The following is a 20,958-nucleotide window of genomic DNA, read 5'->3' as shown; positions in this document are numbered from 1 at the left end:
TATTCCTACTTATAAAATATAAGTGCCTGCTTATAAGGGCACTTCAGAGGCCCAGAAATTAAGGGATTTGAATTTTTATTCTACCTTTGCCACTAGAAAGCTGTGTTACTTTGGACGGGTCACTGGCCTGTCTGGCCTCTGGTTCTTCATTTGTTGGCAGTCCTTTCCACTCCAGGGCCCTTAGAGAATAGTGATAATAGAGTTCTGGCACTAATTCTTTGAGCTTTCCTCAGTTTCTTACGCTCTTGGCATCTATGTTGTAAGAGGGATCATGTTACAGGGTGATTTGACGGTCTTCATTCAACACTTGATGGATCTGCTACATTGTTTAATCTCAGGCCCAGCTTCCTGTATAGTGTTTCTTCCTAGCTCATTGCCCTCTGTTCTCCAGTCAGTGTTGACTTAAAGGAGGCCAATTAATTTAATATTAGCCTAAGAAAAATAGGAGTCTGATACCTAGCCATTATCTGATATTAAAAAGTCATGCCAAAATTATTTTGTATTATCTGCTATTTTCTTCAAGGGGGACAACTAATTTGTTTATCTGCACGGAACTTATAGGTTTATTGCCTTGATCTAAGTAAAGCATCCACACACAGAAGTTTTACTTTATAAGTTGCATGACTTAGGAGGTGATTGATTATTATATTTAGGACTTAGCGCTTTAAACAGAATCCTACAAATATCTTCTCAAAATATCCAAATCTTAGTACATTTTGAGTGTTTGAGTTTAGAAAAGCAGCTTATTTACTTGTTTTAATTTCTCTAGCACTTATTCAAATGACATTACCTTACTGATATATTTTTAAAATTTTGAAGTAATTATAAACTCATAGGAAGTAGTGAAACTAATAGAGTCCTGTGTACCCTTCACCCAGTGGTAACATCTTATATAACTATAGTACGGTACTGATTTGTATTTTATTACTAAAAATAATGATCTTGCTCATTTTGAAAAATGTTGGCAAATATAAGAATGTTGGTGTTTTTGTTCTCCTCAGAGGGTGAAGAGCATGTACAAATTCAGATTCTATGCCTTGTTTCCATAGGCAGCAGACCAAGGGTATGTTTCTTCCCTGCATTTCCTATGAAAAGGGCGACAGGTAACCAGGCAAATGGCTGGTTATTTTTCACTGGGTGGTTCATTCACAGCCCTGGATATGGTCATGTAAAATTTCAATTACATGGCATTCTTCTTAATTCCTCTTTGCTGCACTTCTTTATTTAATCACTACTGTATTTGCTTACTGGGAACTTTCATTCTTAACATGTAATGAATATAAAGAAAGAAATATTGGGCAGTTAGTCAAGTAATATTTATTAAGTACCTTCTATCATTGTGTTGAATATAGAGGAGATTTTAGAAAAGTAGAAGGGATGTTTCTAGTGTAGTTGAATAAACAGCTGTGGAACATTACCACATACTGTATCATGTATTTCAGCAGATTGTATTCTCTCTCCAAACGCATAGCACATAGGCGTGTAATTGGCCCTCAGTGAGTATTGAGCGAATGAATGGACTTAGGTAATAAGCGTGTTGTCAGAAAATTATGTAAGTCTTAAGAAAATAAATCACTGTCACTCCTAGGAATTGTAAGACTGTTCATTATCGAGTGAAAGAATGAAAATACATGTTTTATTATGTTTCTTCTCTTCACCCTAGAAATCCCTCAGTAAATTCATCATCAGATTTTCTTGATTAAAGCCTGGGTCGCTGTGACTCTAAAGGTCACATTCTTTCCCCATGGCACATTTGCTCATTAAAACACGGAGTTAGGTGATTTAGATGATGAATGCCATAGGTAAGTAAACAAGTATGAAATAAAAATAAACTCCGTGTCAGTTATTTTTAGAAAAATTATTGAGTATTGATTGCCTAATAATTTGATTTAGCTTGATTTATTTGTGTAATGACTAGTGATTAAATTAGATCAGGTGTAAGGCATTAAACTTGCTCTGGGAACCTAGTTCTTATTTCCCAAAGTGATGCTACACAGTAAATAGACTCTCAAATGATGCCGTAGTGTGTGCTAATAATTCTGTAATTTCTTTTTCTAAATATTTATCAAATGGTTTATTGTGTGCTTTGCTGGGTACAGTGGGAGCTACATAGATGTTTAAGACATGGGTAGTTCTGCTCAATAACTTGATAATATAGTGGAGATAAGATAGATGCATAAATAATTGAGCAGTATGCGATTAGTCTGTCTGAGGGGTACAGAAGTTCTATGGATACTTAGTGAGTAGAAAGATTACTTTGAGTTAGAATGATTAGGGGAACCCTAAGATGATGTTTGATATGAATATCAGAGGGATTGATAGACTTTCCTTGGTGAAAACTATGAAATTTACTTATATCAGAATTATAGAAAATTATAAAATCAAATGATTTCACCATGAATAAATCAGATGAGGTTTCTTGGAAAAAAATTAGTCTGAATTTATTATTTAAGTAATGAAGATAGAGATTAGGAATAAAGTAAAACACTTAGAAAAAAACATTTTTAACATGAAAAGCTTACTTTTGCTTCTGAAGCATTTTGGAACTAGGTCACCATGAAAATTGTACTAAATATGACTTCCCTAGCATTCTTTTTAAAGATAATTTGATCTGTTGGATTAATGACAGATGTGCTTTATTTATTTCATTTTATTTACTAAGTCCAGAAATAAAGTTATCTCTTTGCTGTTTTATTATTTCTGAAGTTCCAATGTTTAAAGTATTTCTGTTATCTCTGAGTGAAGTAGCATTGGAAGAATTATCTTGACATTGTGAAGTTCAGCGTTGCTAAGAGGTAGCTATCGGTGGGGGCTTAAAGAAGAGGCTGGAGGAAGAAGGGAAAGAACGATGTGGGTGAACCGAAACACGGTAGGGGAGTGGGAGAGGAAAGAGAATTCTCTGTAAAGGGGCATTGTTCTGCCTCAAGTCATTCAGTCCAGCAGATGCTCACCTGTGCCTAGTCAAACCTGAAGCCTTTCTGAAAGCTAGTTTCTTCTTCAAACCTATATAAAGAGCAGAAAATCCTGACTTTGCTTCAGTTATCCAATAAATATTAGTGAAAAATGGTGTCATAACATGGGTTTGTGTTCTCCACCTCCTTTTCCACAGAGACCTAGATTTAAATCTGAATCACCAGTGTAAATAAGTTCAGTGATTCCCAGCTTGTGTTAGGTTGCATAACCTCTGCATGGGTTAGCATAGGTGTTTGTACTTTCAGGAGGGTATGGGGAAACCCGACGAGACATGGCAGCTGCTGAAAAGGCATTAAGGCCACCATTAGCACCCACATGCTCTTATGTGGCTGGGGCAGGCAGGAGGCAGATGTGCTGAACAGCCTTTCTGAGATGACAATACTAGTGATCTCTATTCATAGCTTGGAGAAGAGTATTGTATCCTTCTTAGAAAGCTTATTCTTTTTTTCTCTTTATGGATTTGCATGTACTTTGAATTTTCTCAGCCTTATACTTTTCATCAAAAATCAGCCACTTTTTGGCTATTACCTGCCAGTGTTGAAAGATCTTTAAAAAGATCCTCATATTCTAGCCTTTTTTCTTTCTACTCTGCTTGTTGACATCCACTTTAGCACAGGGTTTATTAGTTGCTTTGCATATCCTAATGTCATCTGACAAAGCATCATTCCAGTCCAGTGAAGATCTGTTCAGCAAGGGCTATTTTAATGGAAGAAGATTGGTTGCATTCCTGTACCTAATTGTTATTTTGGTGTTGTTTTGTAACATCAAGCATGCTTATAGATATTAATCACACCTGCTTGTGCTTTCGTCAGTTTTGTTCAAGTTTAGAAATGCTCTTACATAGCATGTTGGCTACAATGATCTCGGTATTTTTTAACATTTTTGTCTCATCCTTCTAAGTAGCAGAGGTTAAGTACTATGCACAGGTTTTGCATTAGACTTCTGCATTTTATGATGTGTTTTCATTAAGAGATCAGTAAAGTCCTATTTTTACAAAAAATTTTTTAAAGATGGCAAAGTCACTTCTTTAGTAAAGAATGCTGTTGCTTATTGGGATTATAGTTAAAACTAAATTTAATTATTACTTTCTCATCCGATTATCTGTTTTCTTCATAACTCACTATAACATCTCTATAAACAGCAATTTCAAAGATAAATTGGTCAGTAACTCATTCCCAGATGCCTGAAATAGAGAAGTCCTACCAAAATAAACAACCAATAAAATGGATTTTTAAAAGATAAATGTTAAACATAGTGTTAAGTTGATGAAAGGGCTGTAGTAATATAAAATTAGAATAGAGGAAAATAATTGCCAGGTGAGAGGGTAAGAGCAAATGAAATTAATGCATGATGTGAGATGCAACATGCATTGTGTTTATTGATCAATGGGGAGTTGTTTTTGGGAAAAGGGCCTTAGAACTCACATCACACTTGGTTTTCTTTGAGTAAGGTCCTCCCTGGCGTTTGTCGTTCTACAGTGACAGTGTAAACTGAGTATATTTGACAGTCCTTTACTAGCCATCTGAAACATTGATTTGTTTTTCTCATTCAGTGAGAATTTAACTGTCTGCTTTGTATGATAAGATACTATTTCTCCTGTGCAAGAGCTAGTAAATTAGTGTAGCTTATGAACAGATTATTAATTAATTAATACCACAGTATTTGGAGCTCCCTATTATCCACTGCCCTTGTTCTGATTGCAGCTCTCTTGGCTTTTAAGGGGCCCAAGGTAAATACACACCTTTTTCCTAGAATCTTGGGCTACTTTGCAGTTTTTCCTCATACCACTGATGATCCCATTTGTGGCTTGATCTTAAGTAGAGAATCGAGGTAGAGAAAGCCAGGAGAGGGGGCAACCTTAATGAGGGTGTAGTATGAATCACAAAGATAGATTTTGGCGAAAGTGATGGGAATCCCGTTTTTTGGTACTAAATGGAATTAGAAATTGAAATTTCATGAAGGAGAATTCAGCACTGATCAAAAGAGATTAATTTATATCACTAGATATATATACTGTTTTATAGCTCTGATATACCTTATGTTTTTGTGTCAAGAAATTACAGGGCCAGCCCCATGGCTTAGTGGTTAAGTGCGTGCGCTCCGCTACTGGCGGCCCGGCTTCGGATCCCGGGCGTGCACCGACGCATTGCTTCTCCGGCCATGCTGAGGCCGCGTCCCACGTACAGCAACTAGAACGATGTGTGTCTATGACGTACAATTATCTACCGGGGCTTTGGGGAAAAAAAAATTAAAAAAAATAAATTACAGCTAGGACTCTTGGGAATGAAGCGGTCATTTCTATATGCTATAATAGAGTATATTTACAAAATGTAATGTAGTCACTGTCTTTTTCTCTGCTTTTAGAAATTATAATCTGGTGGTTTAAAAATTTTGGCATGTAAATGTCCAGGAATCATATTATGTTATTTATATTACTGTATTACAAAGTTTCTAATTCATACCATTTAGAAAATAATTTTTTCTTTCGTTTATCTGTTTATTTGCTTTGTTTCTAAATTCTACAGTTTTGCTTACTTTTACCATATCTCAAGATGGGATAGTGTTTTGTTGATTTGTGATATAACAGAGCATGGCCAAGTTTCAGAGTAGGACAGAGGTTACTATTATACAGGACAGACTAGAATGAGTCCACACTTAGAAATAGTGCTGCATGTTAGAGCCAATCTCGCCTAAACTCCAGGTGTTAAGGCAAGGTTCTCTGTGGTAGGCCATGTCAGGGGTAGAACAGCCAGAGAGCAATCCACACAACCTATTATTAATGGAAATTCAAGATGAAGAAGCACATGGAATCTTGGAGAGACAGCGAGAGGGGGAGAAAAAGTGAGAGAAAATAAATACATGAATGAGGACACATGTATACTTATATTTATATGAGTGGCCATCAGGGAATTCTGTCTGTGGGTACGAGGCTCTAGAAAATGGCCTGATACCAGTCCCTGAGATTGGGACTGGTAATCAAAAAGAGTCATCCCAGTCCTAGGAAGAGACAAAGCAGAGACCAGACAAGGAACCTCCAAGAGTGTCAAAACAGAAGTCTAGTTATAATCACTGAATCAACGGGGCTAGAACAACAGAAGGGGTGGGAGTAGAACAGAGTGGGTATCAGAACAGGCTGGGAACGCTAGTCCTCTAACCTGGGGTGTAAAGGCTGGGTGAATTAATGTTAATGATAACTTGATCTGGAATCGAAGATTAGGACTGAAGCTGCTTAAGCATCTCCTGTCACAGGTCCACATTGGTGATCTTGGATTTAAGTGACAGGAGAAGCAGGGCCCATGGAGAGCAGAAATAGGTGGGGCTTGACATGCTTTTATATACTATTAAGTATCTTTTAAGGAAAAAATTCATTTCCCTTGTTAATCAGTGATTATTTGGTTTGCTTTATTGGCAGTGGTAGGGCATCACGAGATGCAGAGAACTGCTGATGCCTCATAGGAACTTCTCAACAGGGAACTGCTGCTGAACTGCTGCTAAAATGAACAGACTGAAGCTTTGGCTTAAATGTGCTTTCTTGCAAAATAGGAGGATATGAAAAAGCATGCTAGGCATGAGGGTTCTAATGTCACAATTCTGAAGGCAAGAGTACACTATGGTAGGAGTTTAGTTTTTGAGTGGGGTAAGAGGAAGCAAGGAAAATGTATGATTATGATAATTTGACGTTAAAATGAGAAACTTCCACACCTTTTTTACTTCCTAGAAGAAGTCATATTAGCATTTTTGGGGTTGTAGTCAACTGATACTCACTAGCTTAAGGGGGAACAAAAGGCATTTTTAGAACTCATACTGGAAATTGCATGATGAATTGAACAAGTGGAGCTTGAACTAGAGGAGGTCTAGGGATCTCATCAGCAGGAGTTTTTAGACCTTCTTTCTAGACACCTGCCATTAATATGACTTCGCTCTAAAGATTTAGTCTCTCTGCCTTGTATTTTCAACTTTTATATTCCAACAAGAAAGGGTTAGATTACCCCTGTTGAGATCAGGTATCTGTCTCCCAGAGCCAGGGGACCCAGGGTTGTGCTGTATAGTCATAGGCCAGGAGTCTACCCTCTGTGCTGGAGAACATCCCTAAAGAAGGGGACATGGACAGCTGGGCAGCCCTCAGAGGAGGTATGCAGGATATCTCACCCTTTGGTAGTTTAACCACCCCTTTTCCCTTCCCTTTTTTCCCCTCACTCCCCTCACCACTTATGTAAAGGGAGAGCGAACCCTGCTATCCTATCTATTGATGGAATTTTCTAGTGGGAGAAAATCGAAATGCAAGCTGAGGTACCACATCAAGAGGCAGTGCCACAGGGCTCCTGATTCTGGTTGATATGCTGCCCCTGGTTCCACTGTGATTCTTTCTTGCTATTTTACAGCCTAAATTTAATTCCTGCTAACTTGCCATCTGCATGATTGGGGGAGAGGAAAAGGAAATAAAAATAAAATGTATTTAAAGGGAAAGAGGGTACTTACTATACACCGGTGACTAGTAAGGAAATAAATGGTGGCTACAATCCTTAGTTTTGAATCAGTGCACAAACCCTAACCTGATTCACTTCAGATTTCATGTTTCTGTTACCTTCTGCTAGTATCTTGGCTTATCGGGGTTCTGTTCCTAACAAGCTGACCCAGTCGTCATTCTTGAAAGGTCTGAGCTCCTGGTAGTTCCAGCTGTGTAGAATTGTGGTGGTCTTCCACTGACCTTAAGGCTGTGCACAGTACTATCAGAAGATACTCCAGGGGGTTCCCCTGAAGTTCTTCTCATGGTCTTCCTAGCCCCTAAAGGTATAGTAGCAACCTCTCTTCCCCTTGATAGTCAGGGACAGTCACCCCAACCAATTCTGTAGTCTCCATTTTTGCTTGCTTTTCTACGGTCCTGAGGAAATCAAACTGAACACAATAAGCTCAGCTTTTAATAGACTGTAACAGTTATTTTGTCTCCTGGTGTAAGTATTTCTTCCTTAGGTACTGAAACTTCTGGATCAGCAGATTCCAGAGTTCTTGAGACAAGAAGCGAAACTTTGAGGGCAAAAAAGACATCATTCCACTATCATCGTTTGGTTCCCACATCCAGTATATTCTGGAGATGGGAGACATCGTATATTGGTTAGTGGTTCAGAGCCTATTTTATATCCTGCAGGACAGCACCCCAATTTCAGAAAGTTTAGCTTGGACAACAACTGGTATATTAAGCTGTGAGAAGCCTTTACTTCCTATTATGGGGACAGCTGTGTCTGAATAAGAGTCTATTTTATAAGACTTGAGGGGCCTTGGCCATCTACCCATTGCCATTTGAAGTAAATTGCTGGGTTAGGGGCCATGTGGTTTATATGAAGCGTTCGGTTAATCTTGCAAAGGGATGCTAGCAGAGACACATTCAGAATTGGTGTCTCTTAACAGTGAGAACCAGCCATCACCATTTCTGTAGTGCAAGGGGCTTGATGTAATTTGCTAAGAGGTAGTGCCTGTGGATTCAGGCAGAGGGGTTCTCAACAGTAGTGACATGGCGGTGAGTCTTAGTCACTCAGTCTTAGTGAGTCTATGCAGTTGATGCCTTGTGTAACTGCTTTCTCTGCCACCTAGTTGTTTGCATGAACCTACTGAGGACCAGGTTGGCTGGAGAAGGAGTCTGACTCGATCTATGATTGGGTCATCTCATCCACCCAATTATTAAGAGGCTTTATATTTTGATTTGTTTGCTTTGGCAGTGGCAGGATTCTGGTGAACATACTCATGGGAGAGGAACTTTTTTAGGCTATCGCCTGGTTATGAGAGATTCATTCAAATAGCCACTTCCTAAATCTCCCTATCATTTATCCTTCAAGGCCATTGATCAGGGCACAGAAAAGGGGTACTACAGAAGTAATAGTATATTCTATAAGTTCCCAAAACTGAAGCAAGATTTTAAGCCACATCCAATGACTGTATTTTAAGTTTTAACTTGTTTTTGTCTTGACTCAGATCTTTTCTGTAAGCAGCACTTATATGTGAAGCTAACTGTGCTGACAACATAAGCAAATGTAGTGGTTTTTTATTATTTTTAGCTTATGTATTTGACAATCAGATGCTTATTGAAACATGAGTTAGTTTTTCATGTAATTACACTTAGGTTGAATCTCTTTGCTTTTCTCATCAACATAAACCATTTGAAACTTGCTCTGTGATTAACAAAAAGTATAATATGTACTAATCTGAAATGTCTATAATTCAGAGGTCAAATTGCAATAAGGAATTGCAGAAGGGAGGCTTTGAACATGTTATTCTCCTTTGCTAATTTTAGGTTTCATGTCTGGGCATCTGATAGGGACCCAGTGCTATGAAGAGCTTATAACTAGGAGTATAAGGACATATTTTCCAGTTTTTAGTGTGTGCAGGCCAGAGTGCATCATGTTCAGGCTATTTACTAGTTGGTGATGATTTTGTCACCTTCCAAAGAGCAGTCCACTGTCTCTTTTTACAATAAACCTATTCCTTCTATTATATACATAAAGAAAAGTGAACAAATCATAAATGTACAGCTCAATGAATTTTCCCAAAGTGAACATGCAGCATCATTAAAAAAATTAAAAGACTAGCCACAGGCTGGGAAAAATATTTGCATAACATTTTTCTGGCAAAGAATTTGAACCAGAACATGTTAAAGAATTCTCACAATTCAATAATAAGGAGACAACCCTGTCAAAAAATGGACAAAAGATTTGCACAGGCATTTCACCAAGGATGTATGAATGGCCAATACACACTGCATAGAAACATACAAATACATAGGAAGATGCTCAATATCACTAGTCATCAGGGAAATGCAAATTAAAACCATAGAGTGATACTACTACATACCCACTAGAGTGGCTAAGAATAAAGTCTGGCAATGTTAAATTTGATGAGGATGTGGAGCAACTAGTTTTCTCATTGCTGGTGATGGTATAGCCATTTTAGCAAACAGTTGATTAGTTTTTTATAAACTTAAGCATATTCCTTATGAATTATGAGTTCCATTCCTAAGTATATATACCCAAGAGAAGTGAAAGCATGTGTCCACAAAAAGGCTAATGTTCAGTGTTATTCAAAATGGTTTTAATTTGCTTTTTATGAATAATTAACAATATTGAGCATCCTTTCATATGCTTGTTTGCTATGTTTTTTTTAATTAAAGTGTTGACATCATTTGCTCTTTTTAAAATTAGGTCGCTCATTTTTTGGCTATTGAGATACAGTCATGCACCGTGTAACAACATTTTGGTCTACAATGGACCGAATATATGGCGGTGGTCTCATAAGATTGTAATGGAGCTGAAAAATTCCTATCACCTAGTGACTTCATAGCCATCCTAAAGATGTAGCACAATGTGTTACTCATATGTTTGGGGTAATGCTGGTGTAAATAAACCTACTGCGCTGCCAGTCATATAAAAGTACAGCACATTCAGTTATGTATAGTACGTAATACTTGATAATAAGTATGTTACTGGTTTATTTACTACACTATACTTTTTATCATTATTTTAGAGTGTGGTCTTGCTACTTATAAAAAAAAAGTTCACTATAAAATGGTATGCCATGTTATGCCGGTAGCAGCCTCTTGTATCTTGTGTTTACCGCGTCTCTTGATTGTATCATTTCCTCTTGTTTTTGATTTAATCTTGTGTTGTTTTGTTCATCATGGCCCCTAAGTGTACAAAACCTACTGCTAATGTTGCCAGTAAGAGACCATGTCGAGCAATTGAGCTGGAAATGAAATTAAAAGTGGTTAATGACTACGAAGGTGGAAAATGTGTGATGGTTATTGCTTACCACTCGGGCATGTCCCATTCTACCGTTGCTACGATCTTGAAGAACAAGAACAAAGTGATTCCTTAACAAGAAGCTTCCTTGAAGGCAACGAGACTAACAAAAATTCGAAGAAGGCCTCTATCAGACATGGAGAAACTTCTAATGACCTGGATTGAAGACCAGATGCAGAAGAGTGTCCCACGCAGCACCATGACAGTCACAGCCAAAGCAAAAAATTTGTTTGCAATGTCGAAAGAAAAGGCTGGACCTGACTAGATGTTGAATTGACTGCTAGCTTTGGGTGGTTAGAGCATTCAGGAATCATTATTCATTACATAATGTGAAAGGGAGTGATGACTCTGTGAGTGCTGATGTGAAGGCAGCTGAAGAATTTTTGGAAACTCTAGATAAGCTGATTGTAGAGGAAAATGACTTGCCAGAGCAAATACTCAATATTGAAACCTCCGTATTCTGGAAACGGATACCTGAAAGGACTTCCATCCATAAGAAGGTCAAGTCAATGGCAGGTTTCAAGGCTCTTAAGGACAGGATAACAGTCTTGCTTGGGGGCAATGTTGCAGTCTACAAATTGAACCTTTTGTGATCTGGCACAGTGAGAACCCCAGGGCCTTTAAGCATATCAGTAAGCACACACTGCCAGTGTACACACTACAGGAGCAATAAGAAGTCATGGACGCCCCAGGTCCTCTTCTAAGACGCCCTCCTGAATTGCTATGCCAGCGAAATGGAGAAGTTCTGTTTGGAGAATAACATACCTGTCAAGATTTTGCTCATTGTTCATAATGCTCCCGGACATCCTCCTTTTATTGGTGATCTTCATCCCAATATCAGACCAGTGTTTCTCCCTCCAAACACCACCTTTTTGGTCCAACCAATGGATCAAAGAGTTATAGCAGCTTTTAAGGCCTACTACCTAAGGAGGATCTTTGCCCAGCCTGTTGCTGCAAGTGAGGAAGACATTGATGCAATTCTGGGAGGATTACAACATCTGTGACTGCATTGAGAACCTTGCTTGGGCTTGGGGTGGTGCCATCAAGGACTGTATGCATGGCATCTGGAAGAAGACACTCAAGAGGCTCATCCATGACTTCAGAGGATTTACCAAGGATGAGGAGGTTTCAAAAATCAACAAGGCTGTGGTTGAGATGGCAAACAACTTTAACCTGGGTGTGGATGAGAATGACTAGAGTTGGTTCCTGAAGAATTGACTAATGAGCTCTTGGAACTGAAACAGGAATGCATAGCTGAAGAAGAGGCAAGAGAAAAGGAAACTTCAGGAGAAGAAAAAGAAGAAGAACCGCCAAGAAAATTCACAGTGAAGGACTTAGCAGAAGCTTTTGCAGACCTCAGCAAGCTCCTTCAAATTTTAAAACGTAGACCCCCAACACTGAAAGGTTTTCATTAATAGAGAAGAATGTTCATGGTGCATTATCTGCTTACAAGCAAATCTGGGAGGAAAAAAAGAAATAAACCAAGCAACCCACCATGGACATATTCCTGAAAAGAGTGATGCTTCCTCAAGAAGAGCCGCAGGCAGGTCCTTCAGGAGGTATTCCAGAAGAAGGCCTCGTTATCATAGGAGATGACGGTTCCAAGCATGTTATTCCCCTGAAGACCTTCCAGTGGGACAAGATGTGGAGGTGGAAGAATCAAAAAGTTATAAAAAATTAAAAAGTTTGTAAAGTGAAAAAGGTACATTAAGCTCAGTTTAATTTATTATTGAAGAAAGAAAAATATATTTTAATAAATTTAGTGTAGCCTAAGTATACAGGGTTGATAAAGTCTACAGTAGTGCACAGTAATGTCCTAGGCCTTCACATTCACTCACCACTCACTCACTGACTCACCCGGAGCAACGTCCAGTCCTGCAAGCTCCATTCATGCTAAGTGCTCTATACAGGTGTACCATTTTTTATCTTTTATACTTTATTTTTACTGTACCTTGTCTCTGTTTAGATACATAAATACTTACCATTGTGTTACAGTTGCCTACAGTATTCAGTACAATAACATGCTGTACAGGTTTGTAGGAGCAGTAGGCTATATACCGTGTAGCCTAGGTGTGTAGTAAGCTATACCATCTGGGTTTGTGTAAGTACACTCTATGATGTTGGTACAACTACGAAATCGCCTAACAACGCGTTTCTCAGAACTTACCCATGTCATTAAGCTATGGATGACTGTATAAGAATTCTCTATATGTTTTGGGTATACCAATCTTTTGTCTGGTGTGTGTTTTACAAATACTTTCTCTTAGTTTGTGGCTTCTTTTGATTTTTGAAACAGTATCTTTTGAAGAGTAGAAGTTAATTGTGATGAAGTCTTGTTTGTCAGTTTTTTCTTGTAGGGTTTGTGCTGTATGTCCTATCACAGAATTCTTTGCCTAACCCAAAGTCACAATGATTTTGCACTAAATTTTCTTCCAGAAGTTTTATAGTCTTAGGTTTTACATTTAAGTCTATGATCTATTTCGAGTTAAATTTTGTATGTGATGTGATGTATGGGTTGGTTGAAATTTTTGTTTTGTTTTGTTTGTATGTGATATCCAGTCGTTCTATCACGATTTGGTGAAAACTTTTTCCTTTCTCCATTGAATTGCTTGACATCTTTGTCAAAAATCAATCGACTATATATATGTGCATCTATTTCTCGAATCTCTGTTCTCTTCCGTTGATACTGGTTTCTGTTGTTTCACTGATACCGCACTGTCTTGATTACTGTAGCGTGAGTAGTAAGTCTGGAAATCAGATAATATAAGCCTTCCAACTTTGTTCCTTTTTGAAATTGTTTTGGCTTTTACATGTAAATTTTAGAATCATCCTGTCAGTTTCCAAAAAAAACCCTAGAATTTTGATTGAGATTGCATTGAATCTGCAGATTAATTTGGAGAGAAGTGAGGTCTTAACTGTGGTAAATCTCTTAATTTGTGAACACAGTGTATCTCTGCGTTTACTCAACTTATCTTTCATTTTATCTCATCTGTGTTTTGCAGTTGTCAGAATACAAATCTTGCACAAAATTTTGTTAGATTTATCCCTAAGCATTTCATGTTTTTTGGGTGCTATTGTAAATGGCACTTTATATAATCCATTTGTTTCATTTTTGATATAGAGAAACATGATTGATTTTTATGTATTGAACTTTGTGGATTACAACCTTGCTAAATTACCTTATTAAATCTAGGAGGTTTTTTTATAGGTTCTTTAGGGTTTTTTCTGTAGTCAGTCAGGTCCTTGGAATAAAGACAGTTTTATTTCTTGCATTGTAATGTATATCTTTTATTTCTTTTTCATACCTTATTGTACTGACTAGGACTTCTAGTATAATTAGACAGGAAGCATTCAGTCTTTTGCCATTAACTATGATGTTAGCTGTATTTATTTTAAAGATGCCATTTATCAGGTTGAGTTATGTTGCATTGTATTTATGTGTATATGTGTGCATATATTTCCTAATAGCTCTGTCCAACAAAAAGGCTGAGAAGCAGAGAGCAGTGAACACACCTAACTCCCAAATCTTGGTCTCTAATACTACTCCCAACACAAAGGAACCAGAATTCCTCAGAGAAATGGCTGATTCTAGGTGTGGGCAGGGTACGTATGAAGTGAACCTGTATCATATTTTTTTTTATGCTAGAAAAAAAGAAAATGCTTTTTAAAAAATGGGAGTATATCACAAGAAGCCTGTTGCGGTTTCTACTGGCCAAATCTGGTATATTTGATCATCAAATAAGTATAATAATGAATTAGGAACCATTAAAAATAGAAACTCATTGTCCGTAATGATGATAAACTGATAAATAAACAAATAAATTGAGAAGGGAAGTCTTTGGCATATGGTAGAATTCTGAGTTCTGGAGTTGGAAAATCATCATTTTGCAGCCGTCATAGTAAAGATTAGACAGTGTAAGAATCATAACAAAATCGAGGGGAAATATTGATGAGGAGCTGGATATTTGTGTGGTCTCAAAGTGTCTCTCCACAGACTGCATATTATTTGCAAGGTATAAAACAGAGATTATGTTGGTGAAATCCAACAACAACATGGGGCGGTTGGATTCCGTGTGATGCTCTGGTATGCTGGCCAAGACTATATAACCTGAATGTAATCATGAAGAAACATCAGACAAACCCAAAATGAGGAACGTTCTACTTAATAAAACGGGGAAGGGACTGTGTTCTTCAAAAAAGCCCATGTCCTAAAGACAAGGAAAGGAAGTGTTCCAAATTAAAGGAGGTTTAAGAGAGATACCACTAACTGTAATAACCTGACCCTAGACTGGATCCTGTACTGGATGGGGAAAAAATACTATAAAGGATATTATTGGATCAATTGAAAAAAATTGGAATATGGATGATAGAGTAAATGAAATATTGTAACAATGTTCAAATTACTAAGGATAAATGTACTGTGGTTATTTAAGAGAATTTCTCTATTCTTAGGAAATGCATATTGAAGCAAAGGAGCAAAGGGCCATGAAGTGTATAATTTATCCTCGGTTTAGAAAAAAACTGTGTGTGTGTGTCTGTGTGAATGGAAAGAAAGTGCAAGAGAGCACATGAGCACAAATGATAAAACAAAAGGGGTAACATTAACAATTGGTGACTTTGGGTATAAGAGTAATTTTGTATTTGCAACTTTTCTGTAAGTTTGAAATTATTTCCAAACAAAATATTTAACTTTTAAAAATATCTGCCTTTATTTTTAGCCTCTCCGTATTTATAAAGAGCTTGGTTCTTTGTCTGGAACCAGTTTGGAATGAACATTTTTATAATATTTTCCTGTGTTGGTGTTGTGGCTCTGCGAACCAACCATTGCTGAATTTGACAGCAGTTAGTGGAAAGTAAATGAGTCATCCTGTGGACAGCTAGGGTCTAGAACCTAATTTTGGGGGGAACTGTTTACTCTAGTGATTACTTCAAGTTTATGGAAGTATTAGCTACAACGTCTACTGAAGTCTTTGGCATTATTGGTATCACTTATCAGTTGAAGAAATATTAGAATGATTATTTTACATCAAGAATCTAGCTGTTGCCCCTAATTATTTAGATTATCTTGTTTTGTAAACTCAGATTGTCATTTTAGCCCTAAGAGAGTAATTATTCATTTGTTCATTCAAAAAAATGTTTATTGAATGCCTACTGTGTGCCATACCGCTTTCTAGACATTGAAGATGTAGCACCAAACAAAACAAAGCTCTTGTCCTCATGGATTTTATGTTTTTGTGGGAGGACATAGACAAACAGGAATAGAAGTGAAATAAATGAATGTTAGTAACATTGGAGAAAAATAAATCAAAGAAGTGGGTTAGGGATGCTGGGAGCAGAATTGTTACAGTTTTAAATAGAGTGGATAGGAAAGACTTAATCCAGGAAACATTTGAGCAAAGATCTGAAGATAGCAAGGGTGAGGCATGCGGAGATAATCGTCTCTTGGGAAGACATCTAGACAGAGAAGACAGCAAGTGTAAAGGCTTGGAGGCAGGAATATGCCTAGGGATTTGCCTAGCCTGTATGAGGAATAGCAAGGAGGTCAGAGGAATAGGGGCCAAACACGTAGGTTCTTTTATGCTATTTTAAAGATTTTGGCATTTACTCTGAGATGTGAAGCATTGGGAGATTTTGGGCACAAATGTTAAATTATATGGCTTATGTGAGATTATCAGGATCACTCTGGCTGCTTTGATGAGAAAGGACTGAAATAGGTCAAGGGTAGAAGTTGGGAGGCCAGTTACTAAACTGTGGAAAAAATTCAAGTGAGAGATGATAGTTACTATTCTGGTCAAAGTCTCTATGTAAGTGATGAGAAGTGGTCAGATTCTGGATGTATTTTATAGATGGAGCCAATAGTGTTTGCTGATGGGTTAGAGAGAGGATGAGGACTTGAACTTTGGTGATCAGTGAGAAGAGCAGAAACAAGCAAAGGAGGCTGAGCAGGAGTGGCCCATGAGATAGGATGAAGCCAAGAGAGTCTTTGCTCTGGAAGCCAGGTAAAGAAAGTCTATCAGGGTTGAAGATTCATGTCAAATACTGGAGATAGGTCAAGAAAGATGAAAACTGACTAGCCTTTTGGTTTCACAGTATGTAGGTCAGTGGTAAGCTTCAAGCTTCGGTAGAGTGGTGGGGAGCAAAAGTCTAATTGGAGTATGTTCAAGTTGAATCGAAGAATACCTGAAGACAGAGAGTACAGGCAACTCTTTTGCTGAAAAAGGAATCAAAGAAATTGGCCATAGCCTAGAAGCATGTGTGGGGTCAAAAGATTTGTTGTTGTTGTTGTTGTTTGCTTTCTAATGATTGGAAATATGGTATATATACACTAATAGTTTTGCTTTATCAGAAGGAAGAAATTAGGAAATTGATGTAGGAGAGAGAAGTGGGACTTACTAGAGCATGTCCTTGAATAGTAGGAGCACAACATCTAGTATCAAAGTACAGGGGTCCTGGAAAGTTCAAGCACAGGAGAAGGTACAGACTCAGGTAAGTGGGCAAGTGTGGTTCTGGAACTTCTGAGTGCTTACACAGGAATCAAGGCCAGCACGTACAGTGATTCAGATTTTATGTGGCTTTTGATTTTGTTCCTGCATGATGCTGTTCATCAGGTGATCTTCCAGGAGGCCTGAGAAGCCATGGGAGGGCTACAGCCCTGCTTGTTAAATGTTTTTTCAGACGTTTACTTTTTTGTTCCTTTTTAGTCTGTCTAGTTTGTATAACATTTGGGAAGAGGTTCCTAAAACTCTTTTGGAACTATGTGGAAAATTTTTTGTTTCTCATTGGTCTTTGAGCCAAAGAGTATGATTCAAAGGCCCTAAAAATTTACCCAGCACAATTTTCATGTTAGGTGTAAGAAAACCAACTTAAAGACATAGTTAGGCCAAGGAGGTACAGCTAATTGTCCAGCCAAGTCTGGAATACAGGTCTCTGTAATGTTTTGTTTTTTTTTTTTTTTAAAGATTTTATTTATTTATTTTTCCCCCCGAAGCCCCAGTAGATAGTTGTATGTCATAGCTGCACATCCTTCCAGTTGCTGCATGTGGGACGCGGCCCCAGCATGGCCGGAGAAGCGGTGCCTCGGTGTGCGCCCGGGATCCGAACCCGGGCCGCCAGCATCGGAGCACGCGCACTTAACCGCTAAGCCACGGGGCCGGCCCTGTAATGTTCTAATTTATATAATTTAGTTTTGAAATTCAGTTTTCATACCTATGTGCATATACATTCAGACTCATCCCATTGACGATATAACTGACTTACTCTAAATTGGAGGCAACCAAAGCATGAAATAAAAAACATGTAAAATGTCAGGGTCAAAATGAGGACTCTGTCTAAATTGTGATTTTTGTAAAACTGATATCTGAAATTGAAATATTGCATTTTGCAATTAGAATGCACTGAAATCATATCAAAGCCTTTACCCTTGGCTGAATTTATATTAAAATAAAAGATTATAAAACAGGATCAATTATATACTATCTTAGATTTCTGATACTTGAAGACATCTGTAGATTGCATTAAAATACAAAAATGGATTGAGAAAAACGTTGATACTCTGGCTTGCTGTTTGCAGTTCTGTCTGGCCTCCTGCTGTTTCTGCTTCTGCTTCTTTATCTTAACATTTACCTGTACCTGGCAATTCAAAACGGGTAAAACTAAATCATCACCATCAAAAATACATGTAAAATTTCTATAAAACAGTAAGTAAATGATAAACAACTGAGGAGGAAGTGGGCAAAACATATGAATAGGCATTTCATAAAAAAGGAAACATGAGTTAGCCAATAAACCTGAAGAAGTGCTCAGTATCATTAATCAACAGGAAAATGCAAATTAAGATCACAATTAGATGCCATTTTACACCCCAAAATTAAGAAGTTGGCATTCCTAAATGTTGGAGAGGATGTGAATCAATATAAACTACCTGTTGCTGGTGGGATTATAAATTGCTAGACACGCTTTGGGGAAAATAAAAATTGGGATCCTTATGAAAAATTGAATATATGTATATTCCTCAACTCCTATGCACATACTTAAGAGAATCTTTGGCACATGTGGAACAGGAGATGTGTATGAGAACTTTCATAACAGTAACGTTCGTAATAGCAAAAAAAAAAAAAAAAACCTGGGGGGAAAATAAGATGCTATTGTAAAGAGAATAAATAATTCATTTATGGTGCATTTATACAATGCAGAATTGTTCTACGGTGAAAATGAATGAACTACAACTACACACAACGATATGGATGAATCTTGAAAACATAATATTGAACGAAAAAATCAAACCCTAGAAGACAGAAGGTGTTTAATGCCTTTTTTACAGAAGTCAAAAACTAACAAAATGAAACGTTGCATCATGGAGGGATATGTACATAATGTGATACACTTTTTAAAAAGCAAACGGGGGGCCGGCCCCGTGGCTTAGCCATTACGTGCGTGCGCTCCGCTATTGGCGGCCCGGGTTCGGATCCCAGGCGCGCACAGATGCACCGCTTGTCCGGCCATGCTGAGACAGCGTCCCACATACAGCAACTAGAGGATGTGCAACTATGACATACAACTGTCTACTGGGGCTTTGAGGAGAAAAGGGGGAAAAAAAGGAGGAGGATTGGCAATAGATGTTAGCTCAGGGCCGGTCTTCCTCACAAAAAAAAAAGCAAACGAATGATAAACACAAAATATAGGATAGCAGTTACAGGGGACAGAGGGATGAGAGAGGCGGCATGGGATAGGGAGCAGCAAATCAGTGGGACATTACCACTAACTTATATTTCGGTTCTTGAGTTGGGTGGCAGGCACCTGGATGTTCAGTCTTTTATTTTGCTTTGAGTTTATGTTACAAATAGTTGTTGTATGAAACAGTTAATATATTTAAAAATAGCGAAGGCGTATTCTGAAGTCACAATTTGGGAGACATGTCCTCACTTCTGCCTACTCCCTCACTGCCACTTGAATTCCTAACATCACTGCGTATTTTACTAGAGGCCTCTTGTTGTAAAGTCTTCTATCTGAGTAAGCCTGTGTCTGCCATTTGACAAGTAAGTCACGCAGTAACAACTTGTTGGATGAATAACTGAATGAATGGTTTAGGAAAATAATTCACGCTTTTTTTAGAAACCACCTAAGAAGTGGATTTTTAAAAATACTTTTCCTTCCACTTCTACCGGGGTACTTATAAGAAGTGAGATAGACAACAAAACTAGGTTATTGTTTCATAGGTTTTTGAATGATAATTAACTGTATATTTGAGGACAATATTATTGATTATGTTTGAACCATTGTAATAATATGATCAAATAATATGATAAATGTGACAGAAACATAGTTGATCAGAAAAGCAGAATGTTGCTAAAGATGAAGCTATTCTTAGGCATAACATTTTAGAGTTAGAAGGCCCATGGGAATTATTCGAAGCTCCTCATTTTTGAATAAAAGAGCTTTAGGATCAAAGAAGTAATTGACTAAGATCATAGAACTTATTGAGAGCAGAGTTAAGAAAGACCAGAACCTAGATCTCATGATTCATATACCAGTGTTGTCATATGGAAATAAGGAATGGTAAATGAAAGAAACATTTAAATACCCTATATAAGACATGCTAAATAACTTGAGATTCGGGGCCGGCCTGGTGGTGCAGCAGTTAAGTTTGTGCACTCTGCTGCAGCGGCCCGAGGTTCTCAGGCCCGGGTCCTGGGTGTGCACCGACACACTGCTGGTCAAGCCATGCGTGGCGGTGTCCCATATAAAGTAGAGGAAGATGGGCACGGATGTTAGCCCAGGGCCAGTCTTCCTCAGGAAAAAGAGGAGGATGGGCATCGGATGTTAGCTCAGGGCTGATTTTCCTCACACACACACACACACACACACACAATATATATATATGAGTAATTTGAGATTGGATTAAAACCATTGAGTGAGGAATCAGTGTTTTCTGATTTTATTTTAGAACAAATCAATTCAGCAAGATACCACATTTGTCTTTAGATGCTTGACAACTACACCTAGAGAAATACCATGATTTTTTTTTTCTTTTTTACTCTAATTTGGTTCTCCAAAAAGAGACATCGTGTTTGATGTACAAATGAATACTGGAGTGGAAGTGGGAAGAATCAGGTTCTGAACCTGGCTCTGCCACTAAAGAGCTGTGTTGTCACTGATTCTTTGCACAACTTTTCCAGGTCTCATTTTCCTCACCAGTAAA

At 37.9% G+C, this 20,958-nt stretch overlaps 1 protein-coding gene across 9 annotated transcripts in view; it reads left to right on the top strand.

The window, feature by feature from the left end:
- WDFY3 (WD repeat and FYVE domain containing 3) overlaps window positions 1–20,958 on the top strand; it is a 258,056-nt gene that overhangs the window by 8,129 nt on the left and 228,969 nt on the right. The gene's annotated exons all lie outside the window — the stretch shown is intronic.

The sequence above is a fragment of the Diceros bicornis genome, chromosome 8 (genome assembly GCF_020826845.1).
Source record: "Diceros bicornis minor isolate mBicDic1 chromosome 8, mDicBic1.mat.cur, whole genome shotgun sequence".
Classification (NCBI taxonomy): domain Eukaryota; kingdom Metazoa; phylum Chordata; class Mammalia; order Perissodactyla; family Rhinocerotidae; genus Diceros; species Diceros bicornis.
This window is presented reverse-complemented; position numbering and strand designations above follow the sequence as displayed.